General features: G+C 37.3%; 1 pseudogene; it reads right to left on the reverse strand.

Annotated features, from left to right (window-relative positions):
- Positions 1-2683: 2683 nt before the first annotated feature.
- On the reverse strand, positions 2684-5646 carry LOC113095462 (gastrula zinc finger protein XlCGF57.1-like; annotated as a pseudogene).
- Between the last annotated feature and the right edge of the window lie 4023 nt (positions 5647-9669).

Genomic DNA, 9669 nt, shown 5'->3' on the forward strand with positions numbered 1-9669 from the left:
AGCCACATTAATAATAATAATAATAATAATAACAACTTTATTTTGTATAGCGCTTTTAAAAGCAAATTCTCAGCGCACTTTACATTAGAAAAATGAAGATAGATAAAATAGGGATGATAAACTCAGTATAAATAAAGCATTACAAACTATTTTACAAACCAAAACAATTTAAAAATAAGTATCCAAGACATATAGTAAACTCATAAAATACATCTCTTAACCAACCACAAAAATCCCCTTTCACCCAAATGCTTCCTTAAAATAATAAGTTTTGAGTAAGGTTTTAAACATTTTCAAGGATGGTGCATTTCTAATATCGGCAGGCAGATAATTCCATAAAGAGAACGCCCTATCACCCATTTTTTTTAGGTGCGTTACCGGAACAACTAAAAGACCAGCGTCGGCCGAGCGAAGATTACATGTCGGAATGTAGGGTATTAAAAGCTCAGAAAGACATTGAGGAGCAAGTCCATTTATTGCCTTGTATGTCTACATAAGAATCTTAAAATCAACACGGAATTTGACAGGTAGCGAATGCAAGGTCTGTAAAATAGGTTTTATATGATCTCTATGTCTTGTCCTAGTCAGAATACGTGCAGCAGAGTTTTGTACCCACTGAAGTTTGTTCAGAATAGATTTGGATGCACCTGCTAACAAGGCATTGCAATAATCTATTCTGGAGAAAACCAGAGTATTTAATTTTTCAGGAAAAGGCAGCATGGACCGTAATCTGGATATATTTCTGAGATGGAAAAAAAGAAACTTTTACCGTATTACGTACATGAAGATCAAATGTTAAATTACAATCAAAAATTACTCCCAGGTTTTTTTATTTAGATTGGAACTGTATAACGGAGCCATCCACATGCAAGGCTATAGGTTTCGCTCTGCGTAACTGGTGGGGCGAACCAATAAGCAACACTTCTGTCTTATCACTATTTAGACGTCGAAAATTAGCAGACATCCAATTTTTTATATCTGTGATACAGTCAGAAAGATGTGCAGCAGCCACATTAACATCAGAATTTGAGTGAATGTATATCTGGGTGTCATCAGCATAAAAATGAAAATCAAGACCAAGAGACCTCAAAAGTTGGCCAAGAGGAAAAATATAAAGGCTAAAAAGTAAAGGACCTAAAATTGAACCCTGAGGTACACCATATTTTACCACGCCAACCTCAGATCTGCAGCCACCCAGCACAACAAATTGTTTGCAATCTGAGAGATAAGAGATAAGACTTAAAACAGCTTAGAGCAGAGTCAGATACACCAAATACAGACTTTAGGCTAGAAAGTAAGGTACAATGATCAATAGTGTCAAAAGCGCCACTGAGATCAAGCAAATTCAATATTGATAAGCGTGCAGAATCGGAAGCCATCAATAAGTAATTTGTGACTAATACTGTCTCAGTGCTATGCATTTTACGGAAACCAGATTGAAGAGGTTCAAAGAGGTTATTTGCAGACAGATGAGAGAGCAATTGTGATGCAACAATATGTTCTAAGATTTTAGCAATAAAAGGCAGATTAGAGATGGGACGAAAATTTGTTAGATTCTCAAAGTCATGGCCGCTGTTCTCAAGTGTAACAGCAGCAATTTTAAGTGCTGATGGCACAACACCAGAAGACAGAATAATTTATAATATTTAAAACAGCTGGACACAATGAAGAAAAGCATGACTGAAACAACTTAGATGATATAGGATCAACAATTGAGGTGGTAGCCTTCATTTTTAAAACCACATTACATAAGGATTGAGAATCTACCATGGAGAATTCTGAAAGATTATCACTAGAGAATTCTATGTTATTTAGTTTTGGGGTAACAAATGTATTTGTAGTAATAATCTGATCTCTTATCCCCTCAATCTTATTGCCAAAAAACACAAGAAACCTGTTACATAATTGAATAGAAGCAGAAAAAGTGTAAATATTATTTCTGTTTAGAAGATTGTTGATTGAATTAAACAATTTTTTAGGGTTATCTTGATTACTTGAAATAATTTGGGAAAAGTAAGTAGACCTTGTCGATACAATTTCAGCCCTATATTCACCCAAGTTTTCTTTCCAGGCCTGATGATACACTGTTAAACCAGTAGAGCGCCATTTGCGCTCCATTTTGCGACACTGAGTTTTCATTGCGCGCAGATCATTGTTATACCATGAGGCAGATCGTTTAAAAGAGACCGCACGTGACTTCAGAGGAGCAAAAGTGTCCTGGCCGGATGAAAAAATTGTATACAGCCTATTTACTTTGTCATCCAATGCATCAGATGGTATAATACAGCTAGTACCAGAATGAATAAAGTCTGAGAAGTCAGTGGGCACGATAGATCTCCACTTGCGGTAATGAATAATACAGGAAGTAGAAGTAGATATATCAGGTAGCTCCACATTGAAAAATATGGCTAAGTGATCGGATAGCCCAAAATCAGATACTGACAACTGAGACACAAATGTACCATTTTGAATCACAAGATCTAATATGTGGCCTTTGTTGTGCGTGGGACAGTCCACCACTTGGTGTAGCTCAAAGCACTCTAATAAAGATGTAAAGTCTCTCATTGCTGACGTGTCTTTTTTGTCCATGTGAATATTAAAATCACCAAGTATTAGAATTCTCTGAAATTTTTAAACCAACACAGATAGTAATTCAGCAAAGTCAGATGTAAATTCTTTGTTACCCTTGGGAGGCCTGTACACGGTCACAATGACCGTTGATAATGAAGCTGAAACACTTAAGGCAAGGCATTCAAATGAGGTGAACGAAGGGATATCCACAGTACATACTCCAAGAGGCTGTTTAAACAGCACAATGTTATCACCTACTCTACCTGTTGAGCGCGGGAGATTGCATAATCCATATCCCTCAGGAGTCAGTTCATTAAAAAGTACACCATCAGACTCTTTATGCCAGGTTTCTGTTAAGCAAATGAGATCCCAGTCTTGATCTACTATAAGGTCAGATACAATCAAGGCTTTGTTATTAACCGAGCGCACATTTATCAGTGCAGATTTCAGCAATCACACCGGAGCGGCTAAGCCAGGTGTAGCCTCCTCACGTATGTCTGCCAAGTTATTAAAATCAGCCCCCGTTGGTCTCCATGGCGACTTCAGCAGTTTACGATGTGCTATCGGATAAAAAACATTATTTTGAGATGAACCAAGGTACCCACACCGAGATGATCGATGTAGGTAACGTTTTGGGCAAAGAATTCCGCAGGTATTACAAAGTGAGCGTGGTTCAGTCCCCAAAGCATAATTCCCATTAAGGTTCAGCAGCTGGCGAGAAGTGTACCTTAAGACCATGGTAAAGGTGTCCATGCGAATAACATCACAATTGTGTAAGTCCTGGGTCAGACAGCTGTTGATGACAAATGATCCGCAAACACCCAGAGATAGCAGCAGTAGTCCAATGAATGTAACGCGATTTCACACCACGATGGTAAACTTTTTTCAGGAAAAGAAGAAAACAAGAATATCCATTTATACCAAGTGTTTGACGGGAGAAAGGAGCGGCAGCCAAACGCGCCGGCGTGCCCGTTCAACTGGAAGCTCCCGTACAGCGTGCTAACAAGCACATTCACAATACACAATGCTATATTAACATGTTCTGAATACGAAATTGGACAAACAGTTGGTACTGATCCATCTTTGACACTTCTAATCACTCTGCAGGGGGCAGGTGTAAGGATTTTACTGTGGTGCAAATTCTCGTGGATTCTAAGGTTTTCATGCCGAGTAAAACTCTTTAAATGCTGTTGCCAGGTGTAAGGCTTATATTCTGTGTGAATTCATATGTGCCAGTTTAAGTTTACATTTTGAGGGAAACTACATCTACACTTTGTTGGCATGAGTGACTTTATGACCAAAACTTTTCCACACTGTTGGTAAGTGAAAGGACTCCAGTTGTGTATTATCATATGAAATTTAAGGTTTCTTCATCGAGTAAAAATGTTTCCACATTGTTTGCAGGTGTAAGGCTTTTCTCCAGTGTGAATTCTCATGTGCAAGTTAAGGTTTCCTTTATGACTGAAACTTTATCCACAGTGTTGGCAAGTGAAGGGACTCTCTCCAGTGTGTATTTTCATGTGGACATCAAGGTTTACACATTGAGCAAAACCTTCACCACACTGCTGGCAGGTCTAAGGTTTTTTTCCAGTGTGAATTTTTATATGCCGGTCAAGACTTAATTTATAATTGAAACTTTTTCCACAATGTTGGCAGGTACAAGGCTTTTCTTCCGTGTGAATTCTCATGTGCCAGTCAAGGCTTCCTTTATGAGTGAAGCTTTGTCCACACTGTTGACAGGTGAAAGGCTTCTCTCCAGTGTGAATTCTGATGTGGGTGTTAAGGTTTCCATGCTGATGGAAAGTCTTTCCACACTGGGGGCATGTGTAACGCTTCTCTCCAGTGTGAACAGTCATGTGCCAGTTAAGGCTTGCTTTACTAGAGAAACTTTGTCCACACTGTTTGCAGGTGTAAGGCTTTTCTCCAGTGTGAATTCTCATGTGGTGGCTAAGGTTTCCTTGATGACAGAAACTTTTTCCGCATTGTTGGCAAGTGAAAGGACTCTCACCAGTGTGTATTCTCATGTGGACTTTAAGATTCCAATGTTGAGCAAAACATTTTCCACACTGTTGACAGGGGAAAGGATTCTTCTCTCGAGTGTGAATTATTTTGTGCCTGTTAAAGCTTGCTTTATGAGTGAAACTCTTTCCACACTGATTGCAGGTGTGAGGCTTCTCTCCAGTGTGCTTTCTCATGTGGTGGCTAAGGCTTCCTTGTTGACTGAAACCTTTTCCACACAGTTGGCAAGTGTAGGGACTTTCTCCAGTGTGAATTCTCATGTGGGCTTTAAGGTTTCCGTGTTGAACAAAACTTTTTCCACAGTGTTGGCAGGTGTAAGGCTTTTCTCCAGTGTGAATTCTCATGTGGTGACTAAGGCTTCCATGATGACTGAAACGTTTTCCACACAGTTGGCAAGTGAAGGGACTCTCTCCAGTGTGAATTCTCATGTGCTCTTCAAGGTTCCAATGTTGAGCAAAACTTCTTCCACACTGTTGGCAAGTGTAAGGCTTTTCTCCAGTGTGAATTCTCATGTGGTTGCTAAGGCTTCCTTGTTGTCTAAAACTTCTTCCACACTGTTGGCAAGTGTAAGGCTTCTCTCCAGTGTGAATTCTCATGTGGTGACTAAGGTTTCCTTGATGACGGAAACTTTTTCCGCATTGTTGGCAGGTGAAGGGACTCTCACCGGTGTGTATTCTCATGTGGACTTTAAGGTTTGCATGGTGAGCAAAACTTTTCCCACAGTGTTGGCAGGTGAATGGTTTTTCTTTAGTATGAATTTTTATATGCCTGTCAAAACTTACTTTATAAGTGAAACTTTTTCCACAGTGTTGGCAACTGAAAGGGGTCTCCCCACTGTGGACTTTAAGGTTTCCTTTTTGATTATAACTATTTCCAGACTGGAGGCAAGTGAAATCACGTTTAGTTTTTCCAGTCTTTTGAGCTTTTCTTTGTGTGTAAAACTTTTCAGTCTGTGAACACCTAAAATATTTTTTTCCAGCTGTGAAACGATGCAAACTGTCCTGTTGATCTTCCTCTTCAATGTCACGGAGTACTTCTTTCTCTTTTTTTAACACCAGGTCTAAGGTAAAAAAAAAAAAAAAAAAAAGTTATCCCCAGTTTACACAATACAACAAACATCAAAACATAGCTGACTTTCTTTAGTTCATGTCCTAAGAATCTTTAAGCTGGCAATTAAACACTTTATTAAAAAAAAGAACACCCAAGAGATATAGTTCTCTGTAGACTTCTCAATTAGGAATACTAAATAATCAATCACTGGTTCATTAATGGAGAAAAAAATATTAATACAAGGAAACTAACTCAGTGAAATGGTCAAAAAAATATTAATGATACGCGCACGAGCAAGACATTTCAATTAGTTGTTGTGCTTTGGGGAAAGCAAAAATTTAGTGTAGTGTTAGTTCTGGCAGTTCATTTTAGTCAATCTCACATCAGCTGACTCTCAGCTGATCCCCATCAACCTTTAGGATACAACCCCTACCTAGGCATCCATATATAAGGTCCTTCAGTATTATCAGCATTTGTCACATTGCTCAATGGCTAATTACCGTATTTTCCGGACTATAAGTCACACTTTTTTCATAGTTTGGCTGGTCCTGCGACTTATAGTCAGGTGCAACTTATTTATCAAGATTAATTTGACATGAACAAAGAGAAATGTACTAACAGAAAACATTACCGTCAACCACCGCGAGAGGGCGCTCTATGCTGCCAGAGATGCTGCTCAGTGCTCCTGTAGTCTACACTGGGCATCATAAAGCGCCCTCTCGCGGCTGTAGACGGCAATGTTTTCTCTTGGTTCTTGGGTCTAAATAAATGCGACTTATAGTCTGGTGCGACTTATGTTTTCTTCCTCGTCATGACGTATTTTTGGACTGATGTGACTTATACTCAGGTGCGACTTATAGTGCAAAAAAATACGGTAGGCAAAAACACCATCATCATTTGGAATCAGAAATTTATTGAGTGGAATTAATTTCCCCAATGGACTCATCTCCGATTAGGGATGTAACAGTTTGAACATTTCTTATCACGATTATAGTGACCAAAATTATCACGGTTATCAGTATTATCACGGTATTGTTACAATGTGCTGGAGATGTTTAAAAAGAGCATAATCACTTACTAATCACTAAAAAGCAACAAGAAACAAATAAAATGACTTTTTGTTTGCATTATCACTAAAACAATATCTTTACCAATGATGTCCGGATTTTAAATGACTACTTGACTGACAACAATTTAATAACATTCAAGATTTTAAGATATCTAATGTAAATGTTCAAATAAAGCGTTGAAAAAGTTCCAGCCTTTAAATAAAGAAAAGATGTCAAAATGATAATTGCCTAAAAAACCTCTGTGATCACAAAAACACTTCCATTAGGCTAGCTGTCCTCAATTCCAGTCCTCAAGCCCCCAGTTCTGCATTTCACACGTCTCTCGTTAACACACCTGATTCAGATCATCAGCTCGTCAGAAGTGAGCTCCATGCATTTTGGCCGCAACAAACGATTATTTTGATAATCGATTAATCGTTAGATTAATTGTTGATTGTTTCGCTGATTAATAAAAATAATTTGATTGATTATTCAGCTTTTGCAATTAGTTAAAATACTGTTATAAATAAGAGATAGTCTAATCACTTAGTATTATTATATTATAATATTATATAATTACAATGAATTTAGACAAATAAATATTATTTGACAAAATGAGATGACACAGAATCCTTCTTATTTACCATTTAATTACTATATGAAAATTAACTGAAAGTAGTAAGTATTCTATAGCTTCTGTCAAGATGATTTATGACTTTGACCTTTGACCTTTGACCTTTTGACAGGTTGAACTTCCGGTAACCTTATGATGGATGGGCGGAACAAATGAGGTCACACAATCCTTCAGAAATCCTTTTAACAATCTTATTTTCTACCAAATAAACCCCATTTATTATCATCATCATTATTATTATTATTATTATTATTGTTGAAAAGAGCTGATAATATTTTTCAGGTTTTTTTAGGGGGAATAAATCGAAAGAACTGCATTGTTTTTACATTTGTTAGAGTTATCTCTATTTGTCACATTTATATTATTTACATCAAGCTTTTGAATGGTATAGTATTGTATATTGTTATTGAAACTTCATAATGTTTCACTTGATTATACGTTTAGTCAGGAATTATAGTTTGGAAAAAGTCTAACTAGTAAAATGTTTACACTTTATGTGAAAACTAGTACAAATAAATAAAAAGAGACTTACTCATGTTTATGATCTCTGCTGAATAAAGTGCTTCATTCTTTTTTCTGAGGAAATCCATTTCTCAAATCCTCAACCACATCACATCTTTTTGGGGTGAATTATGTCTTAGTCCTCTCATCCCGAAGCAAACAGTAAAATAAAATAAAAACTTGAAGAACAGTCTCAATGCCTTTTCTTCTGTGTGGGCGTATTCAAGCCGCGCGCTTCAGTTTGAATCTGAATAGCGCGTTCAGCGCGGGGGTGTGGTCACATTAGATATAATGAGCGGAGATATGAAAAACAGACATTGCGTTGTTTTCATATGGATTACTTTATCTCAGAATATTTGTTTTCGGCAGCACTTGTTTATTTTAAAAGTAGACATTCCAGGCTTTCTATAGATATCTCTCTCATGTCTCTTCTTTGAGTATTCACGGAGTTACAGTTCATTTTAATGAAATGTTTGTACATGACGATCAGCGGAGACAAAGACTGTAGACAGCGCACCTTGTTTGTTATCTTTATTTTATAAGTGCACAAAGGTTTTTTGTTATTATGTCTGTATCCAAAAAAAATAGACCCTTTACAGATTCGATTGATGTATTGCTCTTATCTGTACGATTAAAACTGAAAGTGTAATTTAAGTTTTTTCGGGGTTATCAGGAGAAAATGACTCAAAACGCATATATGCGTTAATCGACTCAAAAGGGTTAAAATCCATGATGATCCAGTGTTTTTAAAATCCACGACGATCCAGTGTTTTTTTTAAAAAATGGTTCAGATCCGTCGAAGCCTTATTATTTGAAAAATTAGAGAGTGCGTCAGTTTCAGACAAAGCCGTTTCTGTCAGTCTACGTAGATACTGACAGATACTCCATCGACCGCGCTGTAAAACCCTTGTTCGCAGATCATAAGAAAACCTGCGATAACTGCAGAGTTTATGAGGTCAGCCGCTCACAGGGGATAAAGACTAGCCGTAGTCACGAGGAAGTAGCGGTGGATCTTCTGTACATTCAACCAAAAAATGGGTTGTGGGTGTTGCGCTCAAAAAGCGGAGGAGGGTGAAGGGCCCTGGTTAGGGGTTTGACCTGCGAGAAATATGAAGAAACAAACTTGTATCTGATATAAACTAGGATAGTATAATGATATGACGTAAAAGATATTTTATGAAATCGAACAGATTCACAGAGATATCACTGCGTATGAACAAAGAGGTTGAGGGCCAAAACTAGAAAACAATCCGCGAGGCCTAGGAATAACGCTTAGTTGGTGAAAATAAGATAAGAATGCGAAAGTCCGTTTAAACAAATTTAAACAGAAAGAATGAGCAGAGTCCTGGAAGCGTACGATTGTACTTGTTTAGATTAGATTCAACTTTATTGTCATTATGCAGAGTACAAGTACAGAGCTAATGAAATGCAGTTAGCATCTAACCAGAAGTGCAAGAATATAGTGTTTTATATACATAAAAGTGCAGAGTAAGTAAAGCTATACAGAATATACAGTGTAGTTGCTATATACGATATTGATCAGAGTATATACACAGAATATAAATATGAATGCAATGTAGGGATCGTATGTACATGATGAACCGAGCAATGAAGGATTATATATACATTATGAACAGCAGGAACGTGAGAACGGCGGTAATACAGTCGAATGAGTGTGCAAAAGTATTGTTGAACGATGTATTATATGCAAAAACAGTAGTGCAGTGATATTTTTTGTAGAAATAGTTTACTGTGCTTGTACATTAACAACTTTAGACAGTTTATGGTGTAATAGCTTTAACCATGTGCAGTTTCTTAGCGTAATGCAATGAGAAAGTATGTGGT

Source organism: Carassius auratus, unplaced genomic scaffold (assembly GCF_003368295.1).
Source record: "Carassius auratus strain Wakin unplaced genomic scaffold, ASM336829v1 scaf_tig00215730, whole genome shotgun sequence".
In the NCBI taxonomy this organism is placed as follows: Eukaryota; Metazoa; Chordata; class Actinopteri; order Cypriniformes; family Cyprinidae; genus Carassius; species Carassius auratus.